At 43.1% G+C, this 22,958-nt stretch overlaps 1 pseudogene; it reads right to left on the bottom strand.

Annotated features, from left to right (window-relative positions):
* Window positions 1–370: 370 nt before the first annotated feature.
* Window positions 371–22,958, bottom strand: part of LOC102826365 — a 64,791-nt pseudogene continuing 42,203 nt past the window's right edge.

The following is a 22,958-nucleotide window of genomic DNA, read 5'->3' as shown; positions in this document are numbered from 1 at the left end:
CCACCTTTGATTAAGGTTATTCCCTCCAGATTAATTTGCAATAGGCAAAGACTTTTAAGAAAGGTGAAATTAAGCTCGGACTGAGAAAATAACAAAAACTGATGAGGTCACTCTTGCAATTACAATTCAAACTCTCATTTCTTCTAAAGAAAAAACAATAAGTCTATTGACCCAGTCTTTGAATTAATATTGGTTTTACACTCAATGACAAAGTTTGTTCTTTGATCAGACTTTTCGGAATTTGCTGTTGTAAAATTATGAGCCGAGATGACACATCTCTGTTTTCAGAGTAAATGTCTCTACACTCTAAGCTTCTGGATGGGAAGTGAGGTGTGGGTCACCGCTAAAGGGTTTCCCACAGTCCTTACCTTCACGAGGCCTCTATATTGTGGGCTTGCATATGTGCAGTGAGGTGTGAGGACCGCATAAAGGTTTTCTCACACTCCTGACATCCATAAGGCCTCTCTACACTGTGAATTCTTCTATGTGTACTGAGGTTTGAGGACCGACTAAAGGCTTTCCCACATTCCTTACATTCATAAGGTTTTCTCCACTGTGAGTTCTTCTATGTGTAGTGAGGACTGAGGACCAACTGAAGGCTTTCCCACACTCCTTACACTCGTAGGGCCTCTCTCCACTGTGAATTCGTATGTGTGCTGTGAGGGCTGAGGAGTAACCGAAGGCTTTCCCACATTCCTTACACTCGTAGGGTCTTTCCCCATTGTGGGTTCTTTTATGCATAGTGAGGGCTGAAGAGTAATTAAAGGCTTTCCCACACTCCTTACATTCATAGGGCCTCTCCCCACTGTGGCTTCTGCTATGTGTAGTCAGGGTTGTAGACCGTCTAAAGACTTTCCCACATTCCTTACATTCATAAAGTTTCTTTGCACTGTGAGTTTGTATGTGCTGAGACAGGGACGATGCCTTACTAAAGGTTTTCCCATACTCCTTACACCTGTAAGACCTCTCCCCACTGTGACTTCTTCTATGTGTAGTGAGGTTTGAGGACCGACTGAAAGCTTTCCCGCAATCCGGACACTCATAAGGCTTCTCACCACTGTGAGTTTTCGTATGTGAAGTCAGGTGTGAGGAACGATTGAAAGCTTTCCCACACTCCTTACATTCAAAAGGCCTCTCTCCACTGTGGATTTTCATATGTGCAGTGAGGTTTGAGGAATGACTAAAGGCTTTCCCACATTCCTTACAGCCAAAAGGTTTCTCTCCACTGTGCGTTCTTTCATGCATAATGAGGGCCGAGGAAAACCTAAAGGCTTTCCCACATTCCTTACATTCATAGGGCTTTTCCATGTAATAAACTCTTTTATATATATCGAGAAGAAAAGAATGAATACAGGTTTTACAACATCCTTCCCTCCCACGGTTGTGATCTCTCTCATGTGTCCACAAGTGTGACGAGCTACAGAAATCTCTCCCACATTTGTCAAGTCCACAGCGTTTCGCTCCAGTGAGTGTTGTAAGAGGACTCTTCAGGTGCCCCCCACCATTGCAATCCTTTTCACATACCTTAAATTTAGGGTGTTTCTTCCCTTTAAGAGTTCTCATGAGATGGATCAGGAGAGAGGGCTGGCTGCAGGTTTCTCCATGTTCCTCACACCGAGAGGTATCACATTCAGCGTGAGATCTGGTATGACAGTTCGGTGATAAGCACTCCAGGAAAGCTTTCTCATGCTCACAGCAGTCAATAGGGTTGCGTTCAGAAGGGTCTGTTTGTAGCATGGTACAATCTGAAATGTGACTGCTTTTCCCACACAGGCTGCCTTCATTACTTCCACAGGAATTGTCCACTGTAAGACATCTGTTAAATATAGGCATCTTACTATTGATGGTAGCAAAACAATGAAGACAGCCTAAGTGCCCATCAATGGAAGAATGGATAAACAAACTGTGTCCATACACACAATGGGATAGTATGCTACCTTGAAGAATAACAAGGAAGCTGTGAGCCACTGTGTAACATGGATGAACCTTGAGGACATTATGCTGAGTGAAATTAATCAGTCAGAAAAGGACAAATATTGCATAAGATCATCATTGTAAAAGCTGAAGAAAAGATACCCATACAAAAAGGGAAGAAAAAGTTTTCATCGTGTCTAGATGGGTCTGGTTACAAGAGATGGGGATAAGATTCTTATGATTTAATAGTAAGTAATTACTTTCATGACTAATTCAGACTGTCACAATTGTAAAGGTAGAAATTTTGTAACAAAAACAGGGAAGTGGTTAATCTTACAGTCCAGAATCAGAGGACGCTAGGCCGTCAAGGGAGAAGAGTGTGAGCGGAATGTGAGACCATATCTAGAGAAGCAGCGACACCAGTGATGGAGACAGAGATGGGGACATGGAGAGAGGGAGCAGCTGAGGACTCTGGATTTGTGGAAAGAAAAAGCCTGTGTGCTGGTGACCAGGAGGCAGGATTGCAGTATGTGTCCTTTGGTTGTTTTAAATGATTATATATTCCTGAGTGTTTTTGTGTACTTCCCTACCACCACCAAAAAAAACCAAAAAAACAGAGGGAACTGAAATCATTGCAATGAAACAATGAGATGAGGCTATGAAGAGAGGAAGGAGCTGAGGACTCTAGACTCATGGAAAGAGAGGGACTGAGAGCTGGCGGCCAGGAGGCAAGCTTGCAGAATGTGCCCTTTGGTGGTGTAAATTATTATATATGCCTGAGTGGTTTTGTTTTTTTTTTAAAAAAAAGAGCTAAAGTGAATAGAGAGAAATACTGTTAACTGATCATATATGGAGGGGATTATAATCATTCTAATGATACAAGGTGTATGATTTGTTGAATGTAAAGGTGATGATTTGCTCTATAAAGTTTTACTCACTCCACAATAAAAACCTTAAAAAAAAAAAAAAAGACATCTTGCCGTGTGAAGTGACTCTGTTCCTATTTCACCTTTACCAAACATGGAATGTGTATGGTGTTTGTCCTGATTTAATCCATTTCATAGATTAAATCATCAAGCAGAAATAACTATTACCGTCACGTTTTTCTAACACATGAGGCTTTCTGTGAAGTCTATTCAAGTGCTATGTATTTACACTACTACACACTAGGAGTCCTGGGATGGCGCTGTAGGATAAGCACTATACTACACAAACCAAGGCTGGCAGTTCAGAGACACCAGCTGCTCCTGGGAAACCCTATACAGGGTTGCTGTGAGTTAGAACTGACTCTGCAGCACTTAACAACAGTACCCATTAGCTCCTTGAAAGGGTTTCTTACGATTTTAGCAATTACGGATGTAGATTAAAGTAGCTTAGGCACCAAATATGTCACTTGTTTGACTGTGGCCAGAAGAGGCTAAAGGGGTGCCCTGTACCAAGATGGCCAATGACCGTACAGCTTTTAATAGGTGATCTCTGTCATTCTGCCTGTAAGTCAGTCTCCTTCCATGCCCTGCTCTGGAAAGCTCTCTGGGATCTTGATGGAGGCTGGACTCATACGGACTGTGGAGAGCAGCAGACATTGAAAACACAGCAGCTTGTCAGTCAGCTGTGGAGCGGGCCACTAATGATTGTTTTCTGATTGGGTCACAATCTACTACTCTCAATCTAACAGGCAACCGATTTGGCTGCTGCGTTTACAGATGTTGGAAGCTGATGAACCTTTATGAACTTGTCTGAAGTCTCTGGTACTAGACCTGAATGTGTGTATTTTCATGTCTTATTAGCTTAGAGCTTTCTACAGAGGTTCTGTTTTCTCTTGTATGAATGGATGAGACTCACCTTGTGTGACTCCGGAGGTTTTTTTGCTGATCTTCATTGCCAAGGGTCTTGGAGCTGGAGGGCCAAATGCTCATCTTCATTAATTGCACCATTATATGTTCATTGGATAGGTCTTCTCTACCATTCACATTTTGAAAGACTAACCAAAGCATTTCATGTGCGGTTACAATATGAAACAAAAAGAAAGGAATTGTTAGGGAGCGCGAGCGGGAAGGAGATTACTGTATACCAATAAGGGCTTAGCTATATTTAGCTGTTTGAGTTATCTGGTTAGAAAGCCATGGAACACGAAGTGACTGGCTAACAAGGTTTCCTGAGGTAGTTTAGTTTCAGATTATGTGGGAGAAGATGGAGTCCTCATTGAATAGTTTTCATCTTGTCTAGGCGGGTCTGGTGAAAGGAGATGGGGCTAAGATTCTTATGATTCAACAATAACTTATGATTAATTGAGACTGTCAGAACTGGAATGGTACAAGTTTTGTTTTCTGTAACAAAAAGGGGGAGTAGTTTAGCTTACAGTCCAGAACCGAGGACCCTAGGACCATCAAGGGAGAAGAGCACAAGAGTAATGTGAGACCTTATCCAGAGAAGCAGTGACACCAGAGATGGAGGCAGAGATGGGGACATGGAGAAAGGGAGCAGCTGAGGACTCTAGACTCATGGAAAGACAGGTGCTGGCAGCCAGGAGGCAAGCTTGCAGAATGTACCCTTTGGTGGTTTAAATTATTATATACGTCTGAGTGTTTTAGAGTACATCTCCCCATCCTCACCAACGCCAAAAAATAAGAAAACCAGAGAGAATGGAATGAAATACTGCTGAATGATGATGCATGGAGGAGACTGTAATCATTGCAATGAAATGATGGCGTAAAGCCGATATGCTCTCATGTAAACGGTCACTGAGTTCACAATAAAAACGTAAAAATAAAAAAAGCCTTTGAGTAGGAAAACATGCCCATGAGACTTGAGAGTGAGGGTGGCATAGACCGTCGCAGTTCTGAGCGCTGAGTACAAGCATACTGGACAGAAAACACGTTGACATGAAGAGAGGAAAAGGGCCTCCATGACCCCAGTTGTAAAAGGGCAGCTAAAACCATATAAGTAAGATGGTTGTTGCTGAGTGCCATTGAGTTGGCTCCTACCCACAGTGACCCTGTATATGGATGGGTTCCAAGGAACAACTGGTGAGCCTGAACCACCGACCTTGCAGTCCAGCACATTAAGCCACATAAAACTGCGTCCTGAACCCAAAAGAGACTTTTTCTAGATGTGTGACTTACAACGTAATTCCCTCAAAGGCCCTTTGCTTTCCCAGTGTTCCCTGACACAATGCCCTGGGTGGACCCTGTCCACAATGCCTTCAGGTGTTTCCTTTGTGTCGTGCTGACATGCTGCTCGTGAAGACAGTGCAGGACAAGAGAATTCCCAACTCTGAGCCGATACTTGCTTCTTGATGTCGCTCAGGATGGATAGCTGTGAGTTTATGTGTAGTAAGATAATCACGTTCCATTTGTCATCAACAGGGCAAAACTTTCTCCAAGGTTCCAAACTAAAACTCTCTCAGTGCCTGAAAGGACCTCCTGACATTAACACATCTCTACAGCATTTGTAGAGCATCAAGTTCACTTTAATACCGAAAGATTTATATTCCTGGGGAAGCCAAGGAATGTGTGCTCCGTAGTCCTAGGCATTAAGGTTCTGTCATAGTTTTCCCAGTCCTCGTCCCAAACACGGAAACAAAGTCCAGGCAGAAGACGCTGACGTTCACTAAAGGAACACGTTTTACAGGAGTACCATACTTACCTACTGAGGCCAGGTTTCTGAAGGTTTCCATCATCACGTCTCTGTAGAGTTTCCTCTGAGCAGGATCCAGCAAATCCCACTCTTCTTGGGTGAAGACCACCGCCACATCCTCAATGACCACCGAGTCCTAGAACAGCCCACACACTCTGGGTCAATAAGTACCATGCACTGCAATGTGTGTAAACAATGAAAAGCTATTAAGACTGTCTTGGGAACTAAGAATTCATAGAGATTTGACACAGTGATCTGTGTTCTATCAAGATTCACTTTATGGGACAATCATCAGCCTTATCCACCCACTACCCTGAATTCCTCACAATGAAATAATCTATGGTGACCAATTGCAATCTTATTCCTCTGTCTTTATAGTCCAGAAGAATCAGAAAGAGCAGAAATCACAGAAAGGCTCTCATGACGACCATCAACTCCTTGGTGAATAAAATTACACTTCCTTCCGTAAGATCCACCTGCAAACTCAACACAACCTACTAAACAGGGAGAAAGTGGAGTGTGGTAGTAACCAGAAAACACCGGTAAGTAGCAGTTATTTCCTTTCTTCCATGACAACCCTGGAATGACCTGTGACCCACACAAATCTGGCAACCCAAGGCCCTGAGTTGGTCCTAGTTTTTCTAACACTAGGAGATCAAGCGGTCACAAGCCTACCTGCTGAGAAAAGAAGTCTTTTGGAGAATTATGAATGTTTACATTTATCAGTCACATATTTTTTTCAGAAGTCAGTTGTACCGTCATTCTCCTACCTGTCCCTTTACAGAGGTAACGAAGATCACGAACGGTAAAAAGGGGTGTACGTGAAACAGGAAACGTGAGAATCCAGAGAGAACTACAATTCTTAAATTCAGAGACCTGATCAACTGTATGCCGGTATCAGTGACTGCTCCCCTCAACAAAGAAGCACGCCCTCATAAGAACACATCAAGACGACAAACATCACTCACCCTGCGAATAGGAGAGCATGCGATTGTGTTTTCTGACTGAGAAGAAGTTGTGAGTCCCAGTTTGTACGTCGCTCATGACCACACAACATGGTAAAAGCACACATAGTGACCAGAATGTACACGTACACATCAGGGCCACAGAAAATGTCTCATTATATTCAGCATTATATTAGCTGAAACCATGAAACATATCACAACTGTCACTAATAAGTCACATCATGATAAACACAGAAAAGATTTCATACAAAACGTTCTTTTGCTTGGATCTATGATCAATGCTCATGAAAGCAGCAGTCGAGAAACCAAACAACTCATTGCATTGGGCAAATAAACTGCTAAAGCTCACTTGAAAGCTCACCGTGTACCATCATTCAACAGTATTTGCGCTTCTATTCCCTGCTTCTTCTTCTGGATGTATCCCAACAAAAACAAAAAGTGTTGAAAGATGTCACTTTGGGGACTAAACCACGGTCTTGTCAATCATCTTGCAGTCCTGGGGTGGCGCTGTAACATCAGCACTGGACGCGAACCATAAGGCCGGCCATTCACACCCACCAGCTGCTCCTTGGCAGCACCTAGCAATTGCATGAAAACTGGACACTTTCAAAGTTCATATGGATTTTCTAACTTTGAAGGAACACCTATTACAAAAACATGAATCCATGGGTTAAGGAAGAACAATTGTTATTCTAAAGGATAATTCAAAATGCATCAATGCACATACAAAGCAAAAAGTATTTATGGTACATCTATAATGTGGGCTGGTGTGCCGCTGTGGGTTAATACACTGGACTGCTGCTGGGGACGGCATACACAGACCCTGGGTTGATCAGTGGCAGCCCCATTAAACCACCTCTGAATATAATCAGTTTAACCCAGATGTTCTCCTTCCTCCTGAAAGCATATAGGAATATTAAGAACAATGTAGCATTTTAGGTATAGATAAATGAAGCCCGGTGCCTGCCTGAGATCTTGCTCACAAATAAAAGTTTGCAAAGTGTACAGAGACAGCTTGGCTCCTTTCGGGAACCTTGCTTTATGTTATGTATCCTTAAGAAACCGCACATTGCTACTCCAGATCATTTAAGCCTAAAAGTTAATTATATAACAGCTTGATTGAAGCTTTTTTTCTGTAAAAATAAAAATGTTAGATTGTTAAGAAAAACTATGAAAGTATCTTAAAAGTTGTTCCTGTGAATCATTATGTCCTGTTTTGAATGATTGATCACATTTCAGTCTTAATCACATCCTCCCTGAGTGAATTACATCCTTCCTTTGTAACAAATCCCTCCCTAAAAGAGAATAAAAGGCTGAGGTAGAGTGAGTTCTGCATGCAATGCTGTGCAATGCTAGGCAATATGTTTGCAGATCTGTCTACCTGCCAGCTTGCATCATAAAAAAACAAAACAAAAAAAAAACATGAATCCAGTTTACAACCATTTTATCTCCTTAGAGAATTGTTCTCTGATTGCTCTAAGCTTTCAGCCCTTTTGTACCCCTCTACACCACCTGGTTTCTTAAGGAAAAACAGCTCAACAGTACACAGCTCGTCTGCCAATAGCTCACATCCAGCCTCAGCCAATTATAGGGAGAATAAATGAGTTCTTTTTAGAACTCACCATTTTCCTACTTCAGGTTCTCAAAGTTCAAGAAGCCACTTCAGGAAGACAGAGAGGAGTGGGAACAGAGCCCTGGGCAGTCTGGAGGCAGCTGAGTAATGTTGGGTCCACACACAGCAGACAGTTCGAGCAGTGAAATCTCTCCCGTGACTGATTACTATGTGCCTTAGAGGCTGCCAGGAAGGGACCAATTCTCCCTGCACCACACTGGAGACTTGAAATGGTAGAAATATGAAGAGAACAGTGTTGAGTAAGCAGGGAGTGGCAAGCTGTTGGCTTCCTCCCAGGCTCAGGGCAACGTTCCTGCCTGAAAGCATTTGCACACACAGAACAGGCTCTAGCCTGCAGTGCATACACCTACATTCTTCACACAGCTCTACAAGCCCCTTCTTTCTGACAAGATCACAGATAAAAGATTGCGTTTATCCCAGAGCATGGGAATTAACCATGTCTGGCTGGAAAACTGAGACGTTGGTTTACCTGTGTCTAAGTCTGTCCCTTAGACATCAAAACACACACAGTTATTTGCCATTAACATGGGTTAATTTTCAGGAATAACTTAGTTGCAAGTTCATTATGGTTCATTCATTTTCAAATTTTTTTGCATTTAAAATCCTTAGTAAAAGAACTGATTTTATTAACGTCCTGGCATGGCACTGTGGGTTAATGCGCCAAACTGCCAAGGTCAGGCAGTTCAAGCTCACCAGCTGCTCCTTAGAAACCCTATACAGGATCGCCATGGGTCGGAACCAACTTGACAGCACGTAACAATAAAACAACAACTGGTCTGATTGAGACAGATAGAAGCCCCAATATTGTGTCATCTGAAATGCAAGGTCGGCGGTTCAAGCTCACCAGCTGCTCCTCAGAAACCCCATACAGGGTGGCTATGGGTTAGAACCAACTCACGGCACTTCACAACACCAGCAACCATGTGATTTGAATTCTGGTGTGGCACTTTAAGCACTGGACTGCTGACACAAACCTGGTGGTTCAAACCCACCAGCTGCCCCTCGTAGAGCCTGTATAGAGTTGCCAAGAGTCAAAACTGACTCGATGCAATGGAGGCAGAGGCAATAACATGGAAGATGATGTGGAGAGACAGAGACAGAGCAGCTGGGGACTCTGGACTCAGGGAGGGAGAGGGGCTGTGTGCTGATGGCAGGGATTGGGGGGTGGGAGTGGGTGGCCTGCAGGGTGTACCCTTTCATTGTTTGATAATGCATGTAGGGGACTGTAACCATGGCAATGAAAAGAAATAGGATATGATGAGTGTAAAACTAATATTCTCCCATGTAAACTATCACTGAATTCACAATAAACAGTAAAACACCGGACTTGATGGCACTTAACAAGAATACAGAATGAGTCTTTTCGTGTTGCTTTTTCAACTGACATTGGTCTTGCTGCCTTTTTGTCCTTTTGCTTTCCTCATTCTCAAGGTATGATAAATCTGACAACATTCCTTTGTCTTTCAAACTAATAGTAAATCCAACAACAAATAAATCAGAAAACCAGTGAGTTTTCTGAAAGGAGCTAACTCCCCGCCCTCCTCCGTTCCCATGTCTTGGCCATTTCACTTCCGATCCAGGGAGGTTTTTTTTTTTTTAAGTTTTTATTTTTAATTGAGTGATAGTTACATGGGAGAACATCGGCTTTACACTCATTGTTTCACTGCAATGATTACAGTCTCCTTCATGCATCATCATTCAACAGTATTTCTTTCCCCCTTTTTTTTTTTTTTTTTTTTCCCTTTTTTCTGGCATACACAAAAACAGTCAAGAATATATCATCACTTAAACCACCAAAGGGCACATTCTGCAAGCCTGCCTCCTGGCCGCCAGCTCTCAGAGTTTCTCTTTTCATGAGTGTAGAGTCCTCAGCTGCTCTCTCTCTCCATGTCCTCATCTCTGCCTTCATCTCTGGTGTTGCTGCTTCTCTGGATAAGGTGTCACATTCTGCTGTGCTCTTCCCCCCTGATGGTCCTAGGGTCCTCTGTTTCTGGACTGTAAGATTACCTACTTCCCCATTTTTGTTATAAAACTTCTACCTCTACAGTTGTGACAGTTGCAGTTAGTCATGATAACAATTGCTCAGGACTGAACCATAAGGATCTTATCCCCATCTCCTTTCACCAGACCCTTCTAGACAAGATGAAATCAATTCAGTGGGGACTCTACCTTCCCCTGCACACTATAAAACTAAACTCCTTCTTGAAAACTTGTAAGCCAACCTTACTTTATGCCTTACTCATCCCCTCATTTTAGGTAGCCAATGTCTTAAGTTGCCCGTTCCGATCTACCCTGTATACAGAGGGGATGGGATTGATACTTGATGAGGAGATGCCTTCCCACTCAGTTTGTATTTTGAGCTACTAAATCCATAAGTATAGGTCAGTTTCATCATTTCCTCTATCAAAAAAATTTTTTTTAATCATCCAGCCATCGAGGTTGGGTGAAATGGGTACTATTTGCTAGTTTGGGTGTTCTTGTGCACCTCCCCTCACTGTTGGACATAGTCTAGAGTAGCACCACCCAAGGGAAATGTCTGTCAGGGAGAAGAAGTGCTCTGTTTCTGCAGTTCAATATGGTACACCTGCCCAGTGCAGCTATTTACAAACGAACAGATACAATGAAGGAACTGTTCAGGGAAGCAGCAGTCAAGAAATCAAATGATGTATTGCATTGTGCAACCAAGTGTTGAAAAACAAAGATGTCAGTTTGAGGCCTAAGGTGTACCTAATCCCAAGCCATGGTATTTTCAATAACCTCATATGCATGATGTGAAAGTTGGACAGTGAATAAGGAAGACCGTACGAGAATTGATGCATTTGAGTTATGGTGTTGACGGGGAATATTAAAAGTACCATGGACTGCTAAAAGAACCAGTCTGTGTAGGAAGTAGTACAGCCAGACTGTTCCTTAGAATTAGAAGTCTTCGTCTCTCATACTTTGGGCATGTTGTCAGGAGGAACCAGTCTCGGGAGAAAGACATCATGCTTGGTAAAGTGGGCTCAGCAAAAAGGAGCTAGACTCCCGATGAGACTGACTGGCACAGTGGCAGCTGCAACAATTGTGGGGTTGGTGCAGGACTGGGCAGTGTTTCATTCTGTTGTGCATAAGGTCACTATGAGTCGTTGCCAGCTTGATGGCACCTAACAACAACAATATTTTTTTCAACATGTGTTTTATGCCTTTTTTGACCGTTGCTTCCTTTGTTGTTGTTAAGTACCATGAAGTGTCGGTTCCAACTCATAGGACCCTACACAGCGTTTCTGACGCGGCAAATCTTTACGGGAGCAGAAAGCCTCATCTCTTCTCCCATGGAACAGCTGGTAGTTTCAAACTACCGACCTTGAGGTTAGCAGCTACCAGAGCTCCTTGTTGCTTCCTTTAGAGTAGGTGTTTTCTTGGCTGGAGCTTCCTGAACCTTCTGAGCTTTTGAAGGCCCAGACTTCTGGCCTGCAGGTTTCTTGTTCTATGTAGGAAATTTCTTTCTGAGCAGGAGCCTTGAACCTTCGCAGCAGTTGCTTTTCTTGGGAGCTTTCAGTAGACCTGCCCACTGAAGCTTCTTAACTTCATACTTTATTATCCTTAGGTTCTTTGCTTCATGACTTTGAAATGATCAAACGCCATCACCCCAGCATGGCTTCAATCTTCTTGGGCCATCTTGGGGCTGCCATGATTGTTGGATACACTCGCAGAGGGCCCTGAGTGGAAACGAGGATGAAGACAGTGAGGTACCTGCTTGCGCTCTTACTGGATGGAGTGCAAGGTCCTTTAACCAAAGCCCTGTTCTGATCCATAGCAGCTACCATTGTGACCAGTATCCTAGCATGAAGCCCAAAGGAGATGTGAGCCACCTGGCCAACCTCCACAAAGTAACTGAGCACCACGTTGGTGGTGGTTGGTGTCGAGCTGGTTTTGATTAATTTTCATTGAAACAGCCACATCTATTAGGTAAACAAGACAGGTCTAGTGGATACATGAGAACTCTAATCAATGAAGACAGCAGAGTGTGGAACCCACCTACAGTACAATCCAGAGCTTTGCAGATTTCCGTTTGTCGGAAGTGGAATTGGGACTGCTAAAAACAAAGGTAACGTCCCACTCAATGTGATTCTATTTACATGATGAAGGTTAATGTCGACCTAGATTGGGTTTTCTTCATTCCAAAAACCGCAATGATAAACAAAGAAATGAACGGTAGTAGTTAAGGGGACAGGAGATACACTATCTGAAGAGGTGCTATGTGAACTTGTTATTGTTGTTATTAAATGCCATGGAGTCATTCAACTCATAGCGACCCTGTACATGGTTTCTGAGGAGCAGCTGGTGGATTTGAGCTGCTCACCTTGTGGTTCACAGTCCAGTGCTGATCCTACAGCGCCACTCCAGAAGTGAGACCTGAATTATAAGGATTAGCTCATTCCTTTCCCCTAATCAGAAGACTGGAGCCCTGGCGTGGCACTGTGGGTTATAACACTGCAAAGCCGTTTGAACCACAAGGTTAGCGGTTCAAGCTCACGAGCTGCTCCTCAGAAATGCTGTACAGGGCGGGCCACTGTGGGTCAGAACCAACTCGACGGCCCTTCACAGCAACAATCAGAAGACCTACTGTAGGATAAGCACTCGATCATGCAGTTGGTTTGAACTGGTACAAAGGCTGGAAGACATAGGAAATCCTGACTTCTTAGAAAAACAGTTTTTGTACAACGTATCACGAGCTCATCAAACATGACTGTGATCTAAATTTCAGTCAAAGAAGTATCCGCCCGCCCGCCTGAATACTTCAACATCTGGTTTTTATTACTGTTAAGTGCTGCTGAGTCCATTACTACTCATGACGACCCTGTACAGGGTTTCTGACGAGCGCCTGGTAAGCTTCAACTGCTCATCTTTGAGTTCACACCGACTTTGCAGTTCAGCACATTAACCCACAGCACCATAGCAGGGCTCCAAAGATCTTGTTGGCCAACAAATAAAACAAGGTGCCTTCAAAAAGTTTGTGGAAAATTTGAATGAAAAGATAATTGACCCACTTCCAAGACTAAGACTCACTGGGAATACACGCTCTGATTGGTGACCACATTCATCACCGATAAGGGAAAGTGAGGGAAAAACATCAATGAAGCTGCGAGCTAAACCCTAGAACATTCAATAGACTCCTGTGAACCCGGGTGAAGACCTGGTTGGCCAGCAGTGTGGCAAGACCTAGGGACTCTTCAGTCCAGAGTCAGAGACATAGCCACAGAGGACTAGAATGGAGAGTGAAGCGTCCAGCTGATAAGAAGAGAGGGGAGGGCATATGCACAAGAACACCCACACTTGCAGATAATACCCACTTGACCTGCCTTCAATTACTGATGATCAGAGCTCATCAAGAAGAAAAAACGATGCTATAGGGATTGTAACCATGGAAATTCATCTGACACAATTTGATGAACTTGACCTACACCTATGGAAGCAGTAGCTCAAGAGGGAACAAATCTTTACAGCAAGGATCATTCCCACCCCCTCCATCCAGAGTAGGCTGGGGGCAACTTGGACATTGGCTACCCCAAATGGGGGGGTACAAAGGCAAGAAGTGACTGGCTTGTAAATTTCAAGAGGGAACCTAGATCCAGAAGGCATGGAGGAAGGTAGAATCTCCACTGAGTAGTATCCAATCTGTATGGGCAGAGCTGATGAAAGGAGATGCGGATAGGTCTCTTATGATACAATAGTGAATCACTGTTATCAGGACTGACTGTGAGGGTTGGAAATGTAAAAGGTCGATGTTTTGTAGCAAAAGGAGGGGAGTGATTGAGTTTGCAGTATAGGAGCGGAGGTCCCTGGAATCATCAAGGAAGAAAAGCGGATTGCAGGACCCTACCCAGAGAAGCAATGATGCCAGAGATGGAGGCAGAGGGGAGTGACTGACTTTGCAGTCCAGGAGCGGAGGCCCCTGGGACCATCAAAGGGAGAAGTGTGGAGGACGGGACCCTACCCAGAGAAACAGTGATGCCAGAGATGGAGGCAGAGATGATGAGGTAGAGAGATGGAATGGCTGAAACTCTAGACCCGGAGACGGAGAGGGGCTGTGTAATGATGATGGCGATGGGGGGTAGGGGGGTGGGGGTGGCAGACTTGCAGGGTATAGCCTTTAGTTGGCTGATGATGCATATAGGGGATTGTAACCATGGAAATGAAACAATATATGATAGGATGAATGTAAAGCTTATGTTCTCCCATGTAAACTATCACACAATTCACAGTAAAACATTTTTTTTTTAATTTTCAAAAAGATAATTTGAGTAATACCATGAACTTTCAGAAGTCCTCCTAAGTAGATTCTATTCCTTATGTGATTGTTAGGGGACTTGGTGTAAATTAGTGGACGATGCCTGCTGCTGTTTGGTGGAGAGGCTACCTTCTTGGGGCCAGAGAAATATAAGGAAATTCAGACGACGCTTCCAGAAAGGGGTTCCTTTAGTCACTGGGACTGTTCCCCATAATGTAGGCCGTGGGTGCTGGTGCCAGTGACTGTCTGGGAAAGTCAAGTGAAGACACTTCCTGGGATGATATTTATTTAAAAGTTTTCCCTTGGACACGTTAACTTTCAGAGCTAAGCAATCCATCCTTAGTGCCCCAGGTGGACTATGGCAAGGGTTTGGTGTCTGAATCCGTTGGTACCAAAGAGCCCGTATCTCCTGGTCACTAAGAATCAAACTCTGACCTATGACAGAGGTCCCAGCCCCACGTACGAAACCTCAGGCTAAAGGAACGGAAGAGTTGGGTTCTGGCTGTATTAGGCCTTTAAGGAATCTAAGTCTAGCTTGTGGCTTATTCCGAGGGGAAATCCTCAAGATATGGAACTAAGAAAATTCTGTAGTTTTGACAGGTTTCAATTTGACAAAAAATGACTACATTAATCGCACGTGGGTGGGGAAGTCCAGTCCAAAAGGGAGCTCTGATAGAATCTCTGTCTCAAGAAAAGGAAAGGGAAAAATACAAGGCTACACATTTTTCTACCGATTGTGTGAATCTTAGTGGTATTTAGTGATCATCTTTACTCTACGTAGTGTTTAACTTTTCGATACACACAATAATTTAACTATTTAAAAAGCAAGAACATTAATCTTCTCTACACACTACTTTCCACAAAGCATTCTTAGATATGATACCAAGAGCATGAGGTTTAGATTTTTGTGAATTCTCCATTTTTCCTTATATGGACCATGCTTTGAGGTCAACTTTAAGAACACGTTGCCTAGTTTAATGTCCCAAAGCTTTTCTTTCTTTTTTTAATGTTTCAGTGTTTTATATCAAGTGTATGATTCATTTTGACTGAGTTTTTTTTTTTTTAATAAGGTATGAGCTTTTGGTTGAATTTTATTTCTTTTGCTTATAGATGTCCAATTGCTCCTACAGCATTTGGTGAAAAGAATCTCTCTCCTTTAAGAAAAATTAATTGTGCATATTTGTGTCAATCTAAAAATATATAAATATTTTGCATCAAAGGCTTTGTAAAAAGAGAGGCAGGTAAGAACAAACGTTCACGGGAGCACTTTGGAGAATACGGAAAAAGTGCACCTGCAGATGCAGGTATAAAGGAAGTAGATTATTCCATCATAATATGATATTGTGATATAATGTTCTCATAAATATAGGTAAACCTAGAAGACAGACAGAAATCAGACAGAAAAGGATGAATACAATACAATCCCACAAAAAATATCCAGAATAAAAAAATGTATAGAGAACAGGAGCAGACGGGAGGCGGAAGAGGCAAACAATGCTTTCCTGGTTTCTGCCAAGGTTGATGGACTGTTTGGAAACTGGAAATGGTGGTGGTTTTACAATATTATGAACATCATTAATGTCACTGAACTGTTCATGTCAAAGTGGATGAAATAAAAAAAATTTATTTAACTCACACATACAAACACTTCCTGGACTGAGTGTGTAAGTGACAAAGTGATGAAATTTCAATGCTATGGCTATGTACAGAGGACAGTGGGGATTTGAAAGCGCTAATGCCAACCTTTGACTCTATTAAACCTAGAGAAATAAAATCCCATCTGAGGAACTTCTGTGTGTAAAGAATGGACTTTTTAAGTGGACCTTTAAATGGACCTGTTATTAATGTAAAGAAATAACATGAGAAAATAATCATCTCACCACTGTGTTAATATAACAACGTTAATAAAGAAAAGAAAAATGATGGCTAGGGTGGGGAAACACTGGAAGCCTCCTACAATGTTGGTGGGACGAATAAATGCTGCAGCTACTGTGTTACACAGTATGTACTTCCCCCCGCCCCAAAGTTGGAAACAGATATACCAAATGTCCTATGAATATTTTTTACATTTGAGACACGAATATATATAGACACCAATGTTCATGGCAGCACTATTCACAAAGGGAAAGTCCCAGACAACCTTAATGGAAGATCAACCCAACTTTGGTGCACGCACCAGAGGGGAGACACACTGTGCCAGATTGTAAAAATAATCACGGCGCTGCAGAGCCTCATACCATGGGACTGAAATCGTCAATCACAAAAGCAGCCATATTATACGGGGCCATCAACGTTATCAACATCTTCTAGTGGCGATGAGGGCTAATGCGCTGGGCTGAAAACTTGGTTTGAACCCCAAAGTCGGCGTTTCAAGCTCACCAACCGCTCCTCGGAAACCTTATACAGAGTCACTGTGGGTCGGAGCCCACTCGATGGCACTTAAACAAGGATTTGCCCTATTGTTTTCAATACTTTTGCTCAGTTGCAAATTCTTTAGACATCCTTTTGGCATTATGCGGATTGTCTCCCCAATCGGAAGTTTCTCTCTCTTCTGTTTTAAGGTTTCATAAAGGGGTCTCTATAGAAGTTTCTGGGGTCCTGGTGCAGTGCTGTAGGTTCAGCACTGGTCTGCTAACCAGAAGGTTAGCGGTTCAAACCCACCAGCTGCTCCTTTTAAACCTTATAAGGGATGACTGTGATTCAAAACGGACTCTTAGAAACAACACGGAATACGGGCAATTTTGGCTTGGTTTTTCATCTAGAAAAATATAAACACGTAGGGCGGGGAGGAGGTGGTGGTCGTGTGCCCTGGGGACAGTGGATTCAAATTCATAACCCTGAACTCAGGCTGTGAATCTGCACGTGAGCAAGAAGTCTCCTCTTCGCGGGGCCGCGGGTAGATTCGAACTGCTGATCTTGCGATCTGCAGCCCATTGCGCTGGGGCGATGGGGTGGGGTCTTAAGTTAGGAGTGTCGAGGAAGAACAGCCTGGCTGACTGCAGGGACAAAAGACCAAGAGGAGCGAGCACCGGGCAGAGGGCGGGTGGGTTTGGATCACCCGGAAGCCTCCCCGTGTCGACCCCGGGCGTCCGGGAGGCCCGCCCTCACTCTGCATTCCTCACTAACTTCTAGGGGCCGCGGGCGCACCACGTGACCCGGGAACGATCCGCAGGCGTTCGGGGAGCGCCGGCGGCACCGCGGGGAGAGAGGTCTCAAGGCTTCGGGAGGGCGCGCGGGGAAGTGGTAGCAGCGCCCTCGGACCCGGGATGCGGAACCCGAGCCTGTGGGTCACTTGCGGGAGGATCGGGCCAAGAACTTACCATGGAGCACGAGAGCAACCAAGCACGCCTGACAAATGAGAATGCGCACTAACGAGACCTCACACTTCCGCTTCCGGCTTCGTGGATGTCTGGAATCTCAGAGGAGGGGCTCCGTGCGGAAACAGAGCGATCTGACGCGTGACGGTGGAGTTAGGTGGATCCACTTGTGTTTGCAGACTTGCCTCTGTAGAAAAAAGCCTGTTTTCTAAATGCGGGTCTTTTCTGAAAATCGATAAGCATTCCTGAGAAAAAGTAAAGCATGAAAGACTGGCGACAGTTGACAGGCTTTGGAACTTTATGGCTACATCCTTAACCACAGGTCTTAAGAAAACACTAGGCTTTCTGCAAGCATTCCCTTTATTGAGGTTAGGTGATCCCTAAGCCTCCATATTGAAGCTAGCTTGCACATGGCATGAAATACCTTTGAAAATAAAGATGTGTTTTGGTTTTGTTTTTATTCCTCATCCCAAGCCAAATCTGCTTCAAAGATCTAATTATACAAATCCTTTATTAAGCCTTTAACAAGAACGAACACACGACAAAGACCAACAGAAAACACCGTGATGAGAGGATTACCCATGGTCACCTTTTCCCTGTTCACCCTCAGGAGTATGAAGAGTTAGTCCCACTGAATGGCTGTTTCTCAATCACACACACTAAGCCTTCACTCAGAAGCTCTGTATTTGCAAAGCAAACTTAGAGCTTCAAAGATAGCAGTGGGTCTGTCTCTGCAAGTGAAAAAGACCCTGTGGGATTGGGAAGTGCTAGTTTCTAAAGGTTTAAGGAGCTCTGGTAGCATAGTGATTATGAGCCAGCAGTTTGAAACTACCTGGAGAAAGATGAAGCTTTCTGTTCCCGTAAAGATTTACAGCCTCAGAAACCCTGTACAGGGTCGCTATGAGTCGAAACCGACTCCATGGCACATAACAACAACAACTTATAAGGGTTTGGTGTCTCCTCTTCCATGTTGATTAGGGGGAGTAGCATGTTGAATATTCATTTTTTAGTAAAGGGGCGCAGAATTCTTGGAAATGGAGTATGTTTGTGATTGTCAGTTCTTGGTGCTATTTTTACGGGCTGTCTGCTTGGTGGTAAGGCCTTTAAGGTCCTTCTCCTTTACGAGTAGTTGTTTTTCTCAAAGCTAGCAGGGGGATCTCAGGTCCCGTTTTCTTTCTGTCTCCAGGCTGCCTCTCTCAATGTTACTAGTCTCTTGATCCCTGCCAACCAGAAGAGGACTCAGGGCAAAGGGGTGGAAATGAGCCAGGGCAGGAGAGACCCAGGGCCCAGGGATCCTCATCTGTTCCTGACCCCAGGAGTAGTTTCCAGAATTCTATCTTTGGGCTCAGGGAACAAAGCAATCTACCCACAGCCCTGACTGAAGGCGGCATCACTTAGGCCTGGTAGGCTTACCTGAAAGTAGGAAAAGGACTATTGCAAACAGGAAAGCTTCAAATCTAAGGCCCTCTCTCACATCACAGCTGGGATATGACTGGGAATGTTCCTGTGAGGGTTGGCTGCAGGGAAGTGACCACCAAACCTACTTTTAAATGGAACAGAAAGAGACCATGGCCATTCAGCTGTCAGAGGTGCATGAGGTACTCAAGAAAAATTGACATCTGAGCCGAAGATGGAATGAAGCTCTGATGTAGTGCTGTAAGATGAACACTGGACGGCAATGTCGGTTTGAACCACAAAGTCGGTGGTTCAAACTCACTAGCCGTTCCTCAAGAAATCCTATAGGGCAACTCCAACTAAATATGACTGTGTAGAGTGTTTCAAAGGCTGTAAGTCTACATCCAAGCAGAAACTTGATTTTACTTCCACAGAGTTGCTGCTGGGTTTGAACTGCCAACTTGATGGTTAGCAGTCCAGTGCTTATCTTACAGTACCTCCAAGACACCAGAATAAAGTGCATGTTTTGGATGTTTGAGTGCTGTGGAGTCAGTTCCAATTCATAGAGACCCTGTCTAGGGTTTCCAAGGAGTGGCTGGTGAGTTTCAACAGCCGACCTTGTGGTTCAAACCAACCTTGTGGTCCAGTGCTTATCCTATGGCACCACACCAGGACTCTAAATAAAGAGCATCTAAAATGGAGTCTTGGTGTGGTGCTGCAGGTTAGCACTGCACTGCTAACCTCAAGGTCATCGCTTCAAACCCACCAGCCACTCTTCAGAAACCCTATAGAGGCTATGAGTCAGAACCAACTTAACAGCACTTAACAACAACATACACTCATATAAAAGAAGTTTTCTAACATAAATTAATAAGCCATCCTCCTGCCCTTTTCCTCATTGATATTCATGCTGGGAATAACAGCTGTTCTGACCTAAGAACTTGAACTTCATAAAATCTGAATCATAATGCATTAAGCATATTTTGTCTGACTGCATAGATACATGTTTGTGAGATTTTAATGTGCTGTTTCTCATAGGAGAAATTTTTGTTGATGTTGTCTTGCTACTGTGTTTCAATGGATGAATATACCACAAATTTTCTTGTTCATTTATTCTTTCATTTTATTCAGCAGTTAAAGTTTGTAATACTGCTTTTTAATAAGTTCTTACAAATAATGCGTCTCCTGTTGTATTTTAGTGGAACATTCAGTGTCAACCTGACAGCGTTATACAGCTCCTCCCTTGTTTGCTGACCTCTGTGTCCTGGTAAAGGTGCGAAGAGAATTGTGAGAACATAGGAAAACTAAGAGAAATAGGAAATCAAATAGTTTTGAATTATTCATTGATTGAAAAAAGCCAAAGATTAAGGGCTTAAGAATTTACGTTATAATCAGGGACAAATCATATCTCGAATCTGTTGTTAAAAGTGTTGTAAGAGAAAAATCAACCATTAATCTAAAAAGAACTTCATCACTATTAGAGTTTGGATGCCGGAGTCCAGCTCTCCATGGGGGGTGGGGGTGGGGGTTGGGTCGTGAGACACCAGAGGAGATGCAGAGTCGCGAAGAATGAAAGCAATCGAAAGGCTCTCTCTGTCAGTCAGCCTGTTGTGCTGTCCGTGCTGTCTGTTCTGGCCTGGCTCAGCAAGGTGTCATTTTTATACTTAAAACTACACAGCACATAATGAATTGAAACTTTGATCTTTTCTTGAATGATTATACAGTTAATCACAACATTCTTGCACCTGGTCATTAGACAACTTTGACAAAAATATTTCTGTGATGTTCAAACTGACTTTCATCTCCTTTCCCAGTATGTGAATAAACTGTTTCTTCTTGTTTCCACTAAAAAATTAAGTCAAACCTGACACAAATCATTTCTACTTGTCAGACTGCTGATTTTCTAAGTAACATAAGTTTCTATTAATAATCAATGCTTGCACTACCTTATTGTTCCTACTAATTATCAATCTTCTATCCTACATAATGCACTATTTTCATAATAAAAAGTATACTAACATCTACTTATTTATTTTTCTAAAGTATTCATTAAATTGTTTGTAAGCTATGTGGCATAAAGCCCAACCTGGCTAATTGCTGCAGGAAATGTAGATTATTAAGTCAAAACTATCCTTCACTTAAGTTCATTATTTTCTGCTTATTTACACAGGAGCTTGTATGTAGGGGTTTGTGAATTCTGGCTGGTGACTGATTGTGGTGATGTCTATAGGGTTAGGTCAGCTTGACTTTAATTTGCTATTTGCTTTTGTGGCCTCACAAATGCAGTTACTTAAGTTTTCTAATGAAAGGGAGTAATTTATACAATTTCTCTTTGTATTCAATCCACTGAAGCTGAAAGCAATTGTTGATAAGCCAGTTTTTCCTAAGGTTTGTAGAACTCATAGTGAAAGGCTGTGAATATGGCCATATTATATATTTTTACAAGTAAATTCAAGATTACCCTAAAGAGAAGATAGAAAGCAACTTCTGAGAGCCATCTGTCTTGCATAATAAGCTCTCAATCTGCCGGAACTGTGTCAAGCGACAGAATTGAAGCCATTCTCTACATTCAACCATTCCCAGCAGTTTGGTTTGTTTGAGTTTTATTTTATGATTCTCATCAAGAGTACAAAAGAAGGTACTGACTATGTGTTTGTCTTCCTGCTAACGTATTTATCTTCCTGCTAACACTCCCCATGACCAAGGGTAACAAGGTGAGGTGGCCACCAAAAATCCTCAAGACCATAAGACATTCTGTTGTTTGCTGTAGTTAAGGGCTGTCAAGTCAATTCTGATTCAGGGTTTTCGAGGAGCATCTGGAGGGTTTGAACTGCTGACTTTGTGTCCACACATTATCTGTGGTCACTGTTCATCTTCCTCCCTGTGTTGCCCAGTATGTGAAGTTGGAGATATCGGTACCTTCTCCATCAAGTGTATGAGAATATCTACTTGTGATACATTTCTTCCATCCCTTCCTCCTCCTTTTGGTGATGATAGTGTGGTATGCTTTTGGGAAGCTATCCCTTCTCTGTTATTGTTAAGTGCCGTTGAGTCTGTTCTGACTTATAGTGACCCTGCAAAGAGTTTCTGAGGGGCAGCTGGGGGATTCGAACTGAAAGACTTTGCGGTCCAGTGCTTTATCCTACAGTGTCACAGCAGAACTCCTCCTATATGATTTAAATAGACTGAGGAGGGCAGAGAGGACCCTAGCAATCTTCACTGACTCAGCAGTTAAACTGTGCCCTGCATAAGGCCAACAAGGATCCACACTGAAACTTTTCCTCACGTTGGTGGAGGAACTCCTGAAGTATTGTTATCTCTGTGGGGTGAAAGCATGGAGTTCATAGCATTTACCTCAAAATAACAGGAAAATAGTCTAAACCCTGGTAGCATAGTGGCGGTATCACGACATGAACTGCTCACTGCAAGGCCAGTGACTTGAATCTACCAGTGGCTCTGAGGGAAAAAGATGAGACTTTCTGCTCCGGTAAAAATGTACCTCAGGAACCCTATACAGTGTTGCTATGAGTAGGAACCGATTCAATGGTACCCAATCATCACTGTGGCATGGAAAAAGAAAGTGTTGATTAGTAACCACTAAAGTAAGGGTCACAGAAAGGTAGTTATTGTTTAATGGGTACAGAGCTAATGTTTGGGGGTGATGACAATTTCTAAAACAGGTAATGGTGAAAGTTACACGAGGCATTTGAATTACGGTTTTGGCAAAAAAAAAAGAATGACACGCCACAGACTGCCAGAAGAATGAACAAATCTGTTTTGGAAGAAGTGCAGCCAAATTGCAACTTAGAAGTGAGGAAGGCAAGAAT

This window comes from Chrysochloris asiatica, unplaced genomic scaffold (assembly GCF_000296735.1).
Source record: "Chrysochloris asiatica unplaced genomic scaffold, ChrAsi1.0 scaffold00500, whole genome shotgun sequence".
NCBI classification, from domain to species: domain Eukaryota; kingdom Metazoa; phylum Chordata; class Mammalia; order Afrosoricida; family Chrysochloridae; genus Chrysochloris; species Chrysochloris asiatica.
Note: the sequence above shows the minus strand (reverse complement) of the source record. Positions and strands in the feature narration are given on the sequence as shown.